Consider the following 11,459-nt stretch of genomic DNA (forward strand, 5'->3'; position numbering starts at 1 on the left):
ATTGAAAGATGCCCTCTTCGTCCATAAAGTTATCTTAAACTACCCATTTATATTGTCCTTGCTACCACTTTCATTTCTGCAGCATGATTTTATTTTATGCACAAAAGTTGAATTTTATTCAATATACAAACCTGCCTAACACAAAAGTTGAAGATGCTTGCCCATCTAAATTCACAAACCTGCCTAACACTTATTTTATGCACACAAACATCACAATCACAAATCAATGTAATTAAAACACCTTCATACAATCCAAATAACTTCAAAAAAGTGCAAAAAAGTAAATGTTTGTACATCAACATCAAAAGTTCTATTATCCAGGCCATGTAGAATTCTAACATCTTTTTAAGGTTATCAACATAAAAATATAACTACAACATATTGAAGTACTCGTTTCTTTCTTCTACCATCTACTGTAAATGGAGTTCTCTTGGCCATACTCTGAATCCTTATTCGAGGTACAACTTTCATTCGATCATAGATTGTGTTTTTCTTGACTTCAGGCTGACCTTCACACCTTGAGGTTTGTTCGTGATGTTGAACCGGTGTGCTTTGTAGTGGATCTTCATTTGCACTAAACGACATATCATCAAAGTCTTGACCATTATCATCATTTTTTACTTCACTTGCACTAAACGACTTATCATCAAAGTTCACCATTGTCATCATTTTTGTCTTCCTTCAAAATACTCTTGAAATGAGCAATACTAGTTTTCATGCTCCCAATAACCCGCGTTTCTTCTTCTATAAAGCGAGCTAATTTGACCTTATCTACTCTATTTTGCTGGTTCAATGGCACTTGATATTTGTCAACAGCTTCTTTCACTATAGCATAAGAAAGCTCTTCTTTCGAAATCCCAACATCAACAACAACCTGAATAAGTTAACAATTTCCTTTTTATCAATCACAAAATATAATAAACATTTAGCCAACACATTGCTTAAATGACAAACTACTCATCGATCCCTTATTGAAAGCATTCTTTATGAACTTGTCACCGATATTCACATGAATCCAATTCAACAACCTTGGAAACTTTGATATCCTTGTATTGTACTTTGAGTTGGATGTCACAAAATGATGACAAAACCATACCTGGAGAGGGTAAATAAAACAACATTGACACAATAAGTCATCACAAACCTTAACATATCAATCAATTTCATTACTGATTAAATACATAACATATACCTGCAAAAGGTATGCACATCCAGAAACATGAAAATGGCTTCTGCTTCTTTCATTCTTCATTGTTGTTGAAGCACTGGACAAACTTTCTATAAAGTACTCATAAACTACACTACCCCACTTGTAGTTACCCAGACAGCCCAAATCAGAAACAAGGTCAAAAATAATTGGAAAAACTAATCCACTACGTCTGGGAAACAAAAATTCACTTATCCCAACCAATAAATATAAGCTGCAAAAGTGTTCTAATGGAAAATTATGATGTTCCTCTAACAAAAAGTCATACACCATCTTAAGATCTACATTCTCATTAGGAAAGTAGTCCCTACAAACACTTTGATGACCAACTTTATTTAAATCAATTGCTTCACCTACAATAGGCAACCCTAAAGACAAACAAACATCAAGTTCAGAAAATTCTGTAATTTTGTGGCCAAAATAAAACCCTCCCATGTTATCAACCCACCTATCACATAAATCACCCAACACATTCCTACCTATCTTAATAGAATTCGGCAACAATAAAAACCAAGAAAAAATAGTCTTCTCAATAAAAGCCTTTTGTTCAGGATTCAGTCTTTCGTTCAAAGCACCAACCAATTGTGTCTTGCATGAGTGTTTAAAAACTAACTGCATACAAAAACATGGTATTTATTCAAATACATAACACCAACAAATGTATGCAAATGTAATACAACCACACATACCTTCTTCCTGGTATCAGAACATTCAGTCTTTTGACCAACTTCCTCCATTACACTACACCAAAAAAGGTGAACAAATATATTAAGAACATTATGCCGAAAATTAAATTCCACCCAAGTTTAAACATATATTAAGGACAAGACAGGGTAGATTCCTTCAAGCAATGCTAATAATTACACCACTCAATTCTGAAATTAGACAACTCAACTTCTTAAACAAACATATTCTGGGAAAGTGATGACCAATGCTAACAATTGATTTCAACTTCACTGCAAAAATCCTTTTCATATAATCAACCTTTATATTTTGCATACATGAATATATATTAATGAATCTGATTGATGGTGTTATGCTAACTATCTTTTTCAAAACAACTATCAATATCTGGTAGGTTTTCCTTAAAAACGTTGACAGTGATATGGTTATACTTATGGCCGCAAGAGCATCAAGGATACAGAACCACGATAGCGAGTTCGAAGCACACAAGTTCATCTCAGAGAAAGTATCCAACAATAATAGAAGAGCTATGTTGTCAATTCAAAAACCAGAGAAAATATGTAATCTCAAGTTTCATACTTAGTACATAATTTTCAAAAACCAGAACCTAAATACAAATGATGTCACGGAGAGAAAGTAATATTTGGTTTTAATAATTGAATTTGTAAAGGATTCAACTGTTAAAACTATTTATATACCATTTAGTTTACGTGTATTTGTCGTTAGTATTACATATTTTAGTTAAATAAAATGAAAGAAAAAAAATCATATAGTGAAGAACTGTTTTTTTTTTCTCAACAAAAATTGATGAAACCACGTACTTTGTGAGTTAGATATAGATTTTTAATAAATTACATTTATTATTCTCACATTTTCAAAAGATGGGTTTTGTGGGTTAAACTTAAACTGCTTAAAAAGTTCTGTGTATTCATTCCTAATTTCAACTGAAACATTTCTTTTTACTGTTTTAAAATAGGAAAATGATACTTTGAATGTATTTACTTGTTCGACCCAAATGCACAACGAAATCGACGAGATAAGCTATCTTCAACACATACAAGAAGCTCAAAACAGAGCAACAACCTCACATAAGTTCATATACTACAAGCAACACCTACCTCGCCAAAGGCAGGGTAAGACGGCCACAGTGGCAGAGCCTCTAGGTCGTTGACGGTGGAAACGGCACGACTGACGCTGGAATAGACGCGAAGAATGACCGGTGGGAAGAGACGCGAAGTTGATTGGTGGGAAGACACGCGAAGATGATCGGAGCTTGTGGGTGGTCCTCCGGTGCCAGTTAAACGGCGGCGAACGACGGTGTGGCAACGTCACGGAGCTTTGATGGTTGGGAGGGAGGGAGACTTTCTCTCTCTAGGGTTTGGTTCAAAATCTGAAATCTGAAAATGAAATGTGAATTCAAAATGTTACATTGCCCTCTCTGTCAGACACTAATCCACGTCATTTTAATTTTTTTTTATTTTATTTAAGGCTGACCAATCAGCGCGTGACACGTCATTGGTGTAAAAAATTTGTCATGGAGAGGGTGTCAAAGTATCATTTTCCTTAAATTTTTTGCAAAACCGTAATTTCTTTCTCAAATTTGCCTAGTTTAGTAACAAAACCCATATTTTTAGATGAAATTTGATTTCCATAGAAATAAGTAGGAACTTATGACTCATACAGTTACACAATGGCAAGTTAAAAATTCTACTTCTTTGCAAGAGGTGAACGAAAGATGATATTTAACACCCTTATGCTTCCAAACTATATACATTTATATTTCAAAACAACTGCTGGAGTGAAGAATCAATTTTAGAATGCATCATAATCAGGATTAAGTTTTACTAATATAATAGCATACAATAACCAAATTCATAAATTATAGCTTAAACATAACCATATTGAAGTTCAAACATTACATATCAAACCTTTGGATGGATGTCATGAAGTGAAGTTTTTATAACCAAGCATGCTCCTGCCATATCAAATATGGACCGTTAAGAAGCTTAGAAATCTCATACTGATCTAGAATACTTCTGAACAAGAATAATCCTTGTTAAAAGCGGTTACAAAAATTTCTTTAATAATGTCCCTAAGAATAAATTGAACAAGTTTGCTGTATAAAGATCATAAACATGTAAGGATAGAAGCATATATTAATTTTGCAAAAGAAACTCACATACTCAGATGTGAAAAATCTGAATATAATAATACACAGATGATTGAATTTGAAGAAAAAAATATGAACCCTATTAAAACCTTATTCCAAAAAATATTGTTTCAGTATATAATATCAAAAAGAGTGAGAAACAAAAAACTAAATATCCAAGTTTATCTTGGTGAAGTTGAAATATGGAGTAAAGAAGCATCAAAAACTAAATATCAACAATAAAACATGAAAATGACAGAAACCAAGCCATGATAAGATTTTTCTAAATTTAGTGACACGGGAAAGAGAAAAAGGGAAAAAAATCAATTTAACAGAATAAGGGTACATTTTTAAATTTGAAATCTAAAATCGAAGGGTGAAAGAACAAATTAAAGTGGGAATTGAAGGGGTGAATAATTTAAATAAGTTGTTTTATGCATCTTGGATGAGGAGATCCTTTAATTGGTTTTTATCCGTATTTCCTCCAAGAATAATAATTCTGTAGAACATCAGCCATCTTTAAACTTATTGCGGTGTCGCCGTCGGTGAGGAAAGAGACGAAGGAATTAGAATAAGAGAAGTTGATGGTCTTGGAAGACTCCTTTGTCTCAATCGGACTACTTTTTGGGATGAAAGGGTGTTCGGTGGGTGGCAGGAGGGTTGTGCAATAGAATCTGGGTTCGGAAGGAGGAGGTGGAGGCACATGGGTTCTTTTGGAAATCACTTTCAAAAATAAAAAAATCCACCTCATTATGCCTTAAAGTGTCCACGTCACCCATTAAATGACATGTTATTCAATAATTGCATACCTGGACTATTTGTTGGTAACGATTTAAACGTAGTTTGCAAAAAGGATTAGATTGACCAAAAATTACATGTTTTAGGACAACATTGAACAGAAAAAAAAACTAGGATCAAATCAAACGTACTTTACGAAAATAGAGTTCATCAGGAGTATTAAGCCTTTTTTTAACTTATTGGTTTGGTTCATGTTGGTCCCTTTTGGTTTAGTTTAGTTCTCTATTTTTTTAAATATTTAATTTGGTTATTTTTGTTAAGTTGATAATAACGTCGTATTTATACAATGCGTGTAAATTTGTGAAATTTTTAATATTTTTAAATATTTTTAACTTTTTAATATATAAAAAAACATAACCTGTCATTGTCAAATCGTAATTGTACCACATGACAATGAGAGTTTGACATAATATAATCATGACTTAACTTGTGTCAGTTTATATTTTTTTAAAAAAAAATAAAAAATTTAATTTTTTTTGAAAATTAGAAAATTTTATAAAATGACACATGGTATGTGTAGATACGATAATAATGTCAACTTAACATAAATGACCAAATTAAACCCTTAAAAAATATTAGAGGACTAAATTAAATCATAAAATAATAAGGGAATCAAAATAAACTAAACAAACTAAATAGCTAATTAAACCTTTCTTGATATAAACATCTCATTAGATAAACTAGTGAAATATTACATTCAATATAAAGATTTAACACCAATATGAATTTATTTCATGTTTGTAAATTGCAACCAAATTTTAATGGTTTTATTTTATGCCATTTTTTTAATCTTTTAAAAATTCTAAAAACCCTCATTATTTTCTCATATACTTCATTTTTATAAATTTGTTATAGTTAGTAAATTCAATGACACCTAACAAACTTTGAATGACTACATAATATGAATGTTTGTCACTTTTGCAAATAAAGAGTATTAATAAAAAAAATATTATCAACATCAATTTCTTTAAATATAAAATTTAAAATTTATTCACAATAAATTTATAGGCTAAGCTTTTAGCATCTCTGTTTGAGATTGAGAATTTGAAGGGTAGAAGCTATGAAGACAGTTATCCCAAGCTCTTGGCTCTTGGTTTCATTTTGCTACCTTTGTGGAGAATAAGACTATTAGAACAATTGGTCCAAAGGAAGATCACTTTTGAGCACTTTTATCTTGCTAAAGAAACCTTTCTCAAAGAGTTAAGCTTTGGATCAAAGACCCAACACCTTAGAGCTTACCTAAGAGTTAAGAGAAGTCATCTTTGACCTTTTATAAGGTAGGAGGATGTTCTCCTTGTTCTCTAAGGCAAGGAGTTCCCCCAAAGGTTGTCCTAGTTTCTAGAAACATGTTTTTGTTATTTCTCAGAGATCTCTACCCATGCCTATATAAGAGAACCTCTCCTCCACTTGTAAAGAGGTTGATATTAGTGTTGAATTTAAGACACATTTGACTGCATTTGTGAGTGTCTCACTCTTTTAGAGTGTTTTTTTTTTTTTCTCTTAGTCTTATGTCAAACCTTGGTTCAAATGGTGACACCATCACTTATCTTGGGTTGTTCCAAGTCCCAAGCAACATGCTCTTGTCCCCTTCTTCCACTCCTTTTCCTCTTCATCTTTTGTTTTTTATTTCATGTTCTTTATCTCATTCGCCCCTTTTTATCTTATTCACGTATTCTTTAGTTTCTTTGTTTAATTGAATCATCTCTCCTTCATCTAGTACTCTTATGAAGTGAACCTTCACACATCTAAATAATTATGTCATCTTAATAGTGAGGATCTTCTTAAAGTTTTCTTAAACAACATAAACACAAAAATCATAATCTTCATTGAACATTAATCTCATGCATATAAACTTACTTTCTTTATAGCTTAATTCTAAAGTCAACTCATTAGTTTACTCAAACCACAATTCCTTATAGTAGAATGAGCCTAAATTTCCTTAAGAGTCAATTCTTTAAGAACTTAATAAGAAAACTTGCTTTCATAACAAAGGTTTAAGATAATTCACAGGTCAAGCTTCATTCCTAAATACAAGATTTATTAGGTATGTTGTCATTTTTCTAGGTCACAAAAGATATTTTTTTACTACCCAATGAATCAAATCAAGTCACAAATGATCAAATCACAAGTATTAATTATAGAAACAAAATACTAACACTAAATTAAAAAAAAAAAAAACACATATAGATATAAACAATACTAATTACATAAAAGCTTACTTGATACATCTAACCGTAACAAAATGGGTTTAGCTCTTCATTGCCATAAACAACTTGAAAAGAAAAGATGAACAATGAAACAAGATGAAGAGATCCAAGGACAAGAATAAAGGTCTTCAAGAAAACTGTAACAGTCAAAAAACCTTCAAAACATGCTTCCCATTTTCTGGAAAAACAAAAGAAAATTCTTTCTTACACAGCAATAAGAGAAATATGTTAAAGGTACACATTAGCAAAAGTAGTGCCCTATATCAGATACTTCATTACGTGCATGCACTTAAAGATAAGATATGATTTCTTTGTCCAAGTGATGAATTTAATGCAAGTCAAATGTTGCTTAGTGCAAGTTAAATGTTGCTCAATGCAATTCACCAATGGGTTATAGAGCTTAGCTTTGGCAAATTGTACCTAGTTCTAATAACGAATTTCCTTTTAGACTTCATGGCATTGAGCTTGATTCGAGTGGTGCCAAACACATGTAACTTTTCATAAAGGATTTGAAATCATCATAGTATCATACAACTTCAACACATTTCATAAAATAACCGAAGTCGTCACAACATCATACGACTTCATATATTTTGTAAAATGCAGAAGTCATCTCAAGTTGTGACGACTTCAACATTTTCACAAAAGTCATTGTGACTTAGTACAACTTCATTTCAATTAAAGTAAAATTGCCTCATCATGACACAACTTTTTCTTTATAAAGTTGTGTCACTTTGACATGATTTATCCAATTTCCAAATTTTTAAAAGTTATCTCATTTTGGTAATTGCATAATGAAATTATACCAGAATGGTAAAAAAAATCCTAATTAAGAGATATTTAGTATTTTTAGTTATAATTACTCGATTTTTATTCATACATTTAAAATAAAAAAATTTAATGTTATAGTTTTAATTAGTTAAGTTTGTCCACATTATTTGAGAAATAAACAATTTTATTATTTTCACTAACTTAATGTCCACATGTTTTAACATTTGTGATAAATCCATATATATAGGTATTTATGTAGCATTAACGATTTATTATGGTCTAAACTTGAAATTTACATAAACTAGTTAGATGCACGATTAATGTAAGATTCGAGAAAATAAGGGTCTTAGAAATAAGGTAGTCTTGTGATTTTGGTGTTTTAGTGTGAAAATTTGTGTTATTGAGTGTACACCTTTGTTAGAACATAATTATTATGTTATTTTATTTTTGGCTTAGGGAAAAAAAAAAGGATCTTTTACCTTGTATTAATTAGGTGTAAGAAATTAAAATAGGGGGTGTAGAAAGGAAAAACATGCAAACTAAATAATGTAAGAATTTAATAAAAAGATATTATATAAATCTTTTTGATGATTTAGTTGTTGTTATTTTAAAAAGTAGTTGAAAGAAAATAGGAAATATAACCTTGAGATTAAAAGAGATATTATCATTAGAAAATGATATTATTAGATATTGTTAGATATTCTAAAAGATATTCTTGGATAATGTTATATAGTTAATTAAAAGATATATTGAGGTATTATTTTATATAACTAGATATTATGGCTAAATAATAATAGTATATAGACTCATTATAATAAATTAGAATAAAAATATTAAGATAGAATATATTATCTATGGATTTATCAAGATTAATTAAGTTAAAGATAAATTTATTTTATCTTATCTATATCTTTTATCTTAGTTGGTTGTTATTACTCCTTATGGGCCTTTATTATATAGAGTACCCTATGTTTATATTTCACACAAGAAAAAATCAATCTCACACATAGTTGTAATTATATTAGACACCTTCTATCTATATAGAAACTATGACCATTAGGAAAATAAAAAGAGATAGGGAGAGACAAACGTTCTTGGAGAGAAGAAAAGGATTAATTTTAGAAAATGTTAGTGCAAAGGAAGATTTGTTGTGATCCTTGAGGTGTAGATAAAGCCTTAGTATTGGCAAAGGTAAGGGGAGCTTACATTCTTGATTTGTTACGTTCTTGATTTGTTACATTCTTGATTTGTTACGTTCTTGATTTGTTATATTCATGATTTCTTAGATTCATGATTTCTTACATTCTTGATTTCTTAGATTCATGATTGTTTACATTCTTGATTTTCTTGAGGGGTATGAGGAAGCTTACCTTGTTTGTTTTTTGTTTGTTTGTTGTACGTTATATGTTCTTGATTATCTTTGTTGGTAATCCTTGTTTTAATGCATGTGTGCGTGATAACAAATTATGATTATTTGTTGTTATTGTTGGGTAAACGTAAATATATGTATGATGGGTGTTTCTACATGGGATTAGTGGTTATGTTTAGGGTTAGGTTTGACATAGGTGAGTGTTCGGTTGTACCATACCATGTGGTTGATGAGCATAAGAGTGGGGTATAGGTCTACTTGTTGTACCTAGTAAATCCTATTTTTATCTGTGGATAGGTATTGGTTGTTCGGGTATTGAACCTTCCTTGTGTGGGGGTGATGGTGGTTTCCTTGTCCTTATGTGGCAGGAAGACATGTTCCTTAGCTGGATTGCGGGACTACTCGAACTTATTTGTATGGGAGGCTACAAATTTGGCTGTAGGAGCGACTACAGTCGATGAAGTAGGGTACAAGAGTGAGAATGATTCTTTCCACAATGGTGTTTATGATATTGTGGATGATCATGGTGGTGATCATGATGGAGTTAATTTTGATGGAGGTACACATGTTGATGATCATAGTGATGATGAAGCTTTAGGGGAATGTTATGTTGATAGTCATGGTATTAGGTGATGTAATTAGCATAGGTGTTGATGAACGGGTAGACTACGGTATAGGTGTGTGATGTTCGAGGATCGAGGATTGTGGATTGAGCCATTTAAAATGATTGATTTGTTATGTTTCGAGGATTAGGAATCCTATTGTTGTTACTTCTATGTAAGGGGTGTTTGATTATGGTTGATATAATCAGTAGGTATGTATCTTGTTGTGTGCTTGATTATAGTTGATGTAATTAGTATGTATGTTTATATGACTTGTTTCTGTTAGCCACCCTTGCATGTTGTGGTTGTGGTTTCTACCTACGATGATTGTTTTTATACGGGAGCATATGATCATGCAATTAGTTCAGATGTTGTAGAGCACGACGAATGGATTGAGAGAGTTGGGGAATTTATGGTTGTTTGAATAAATTACTTTATATCGAGTTTTATTGTACAACTAAATTGGAATTTTGGTTTACTTTTCTTGAATTGAAAAGACTTATTAAATTTGGATTTTGCAATGGTATTATGATTTTAAAAATTTTAAATTTTCACTCGTAATCGTGGCATCCCAAAATTGGGGTGTTACATTTTGGTATCAGTTTTCAAAAAAAAAAACTTTGGAATCTTGGAGAGTGAGCTTGTCTAGCTTTTGTTGTGTGATTGAAATGCTTGCGTATGTGTATATTGTGTGGATAACATGCGTATACATGAATGTGTGGATTGTTGTTGAATCTCTTGTGAAAAAGTCCAATGTTTCTATTTGTGTAGGGTTTGATAATCTATGTGTAAATTGTTCGAGGATTAATTTAGTTTATTATGAATTGTTGTAGCTTGTTATTTGCGTGATGAATATATATGAAGAGTCTTTCTTACCATCTATAGTTATAAATAGATTGTGCTTTTTGTTTTATAAGATACATTGAGCAGTTTGTTGTGATGCTTTTTTGATTTGTTCAGAAATTGTTGTTGAAAATTTATGTAATTTTTTCGGTGAGTGATGGGGAAGTGCATACCTAGAGAGAATATACTAAATGACATACAAGAGAATGAGAAGGAAATAAAAGCGGAAAAGAGTAGAAAAGAGAAAACTTATGACTTGTAGACACGCCACTTGAAGAAGGCTCCAAGATAACTGCCAAAGAAGGACCGTCAGTCGCTTTATGAAAGATAAGGTCTGCCCAAAATAGGACTAAGAGATAGAAAACTATCTCTAAGAGGAATGCAAGAATGCAATTCAACTCAAGAATTCAATTCATTCAAAGGTGAGTACAAAGGAGACCCCATAAGCTTCTTATATAGCTTTTGGAGTGAGTTTGGATGATAGTTTCAAGAGATGTGGGACTTGAATGCCTAAGGTTTGACCAACAATGTCCCTAGGTGTTTCTTAGTCCCACATTGCTTAACTCTCGCATTCCAAAAGGGTTTATAAGCTTCCTAGCACTCCTAAAGTTCAAAAACGAAACTAGTTAAGATTACTTGCACTACAAGCTACAAAAATCTATTTACTTTTCTTTTCTTTTAAGTTTAAGCCATGTGAAGTCCCACATTGCTTGTACTAAAAGAAAAAGAAGAGTTTATAAACGTTTCTTCACTAGAAATAACGAAAAGAAAACAAGAGGCAAATACAAACCCATGAAACCTATACTACTCTTTTTATGCTTTTTTTTTT

This window comes from Vigna radiata, chromosome 6, assembly GCF_000741045.1.
Source record: "Vigna radiata var. radiata cultivar VC1973A chromosome 6, Vradiata_ver6, whole genome shotgun sequence".
In the NCBI taxonomy this organism is placed as follows: domain Eukaryota; kingdom Viridiplantae; phylum Streptophyta; class Magnoliopsida; order Fabales; family Fabaceae; genus Vigna; species Vigna radiata.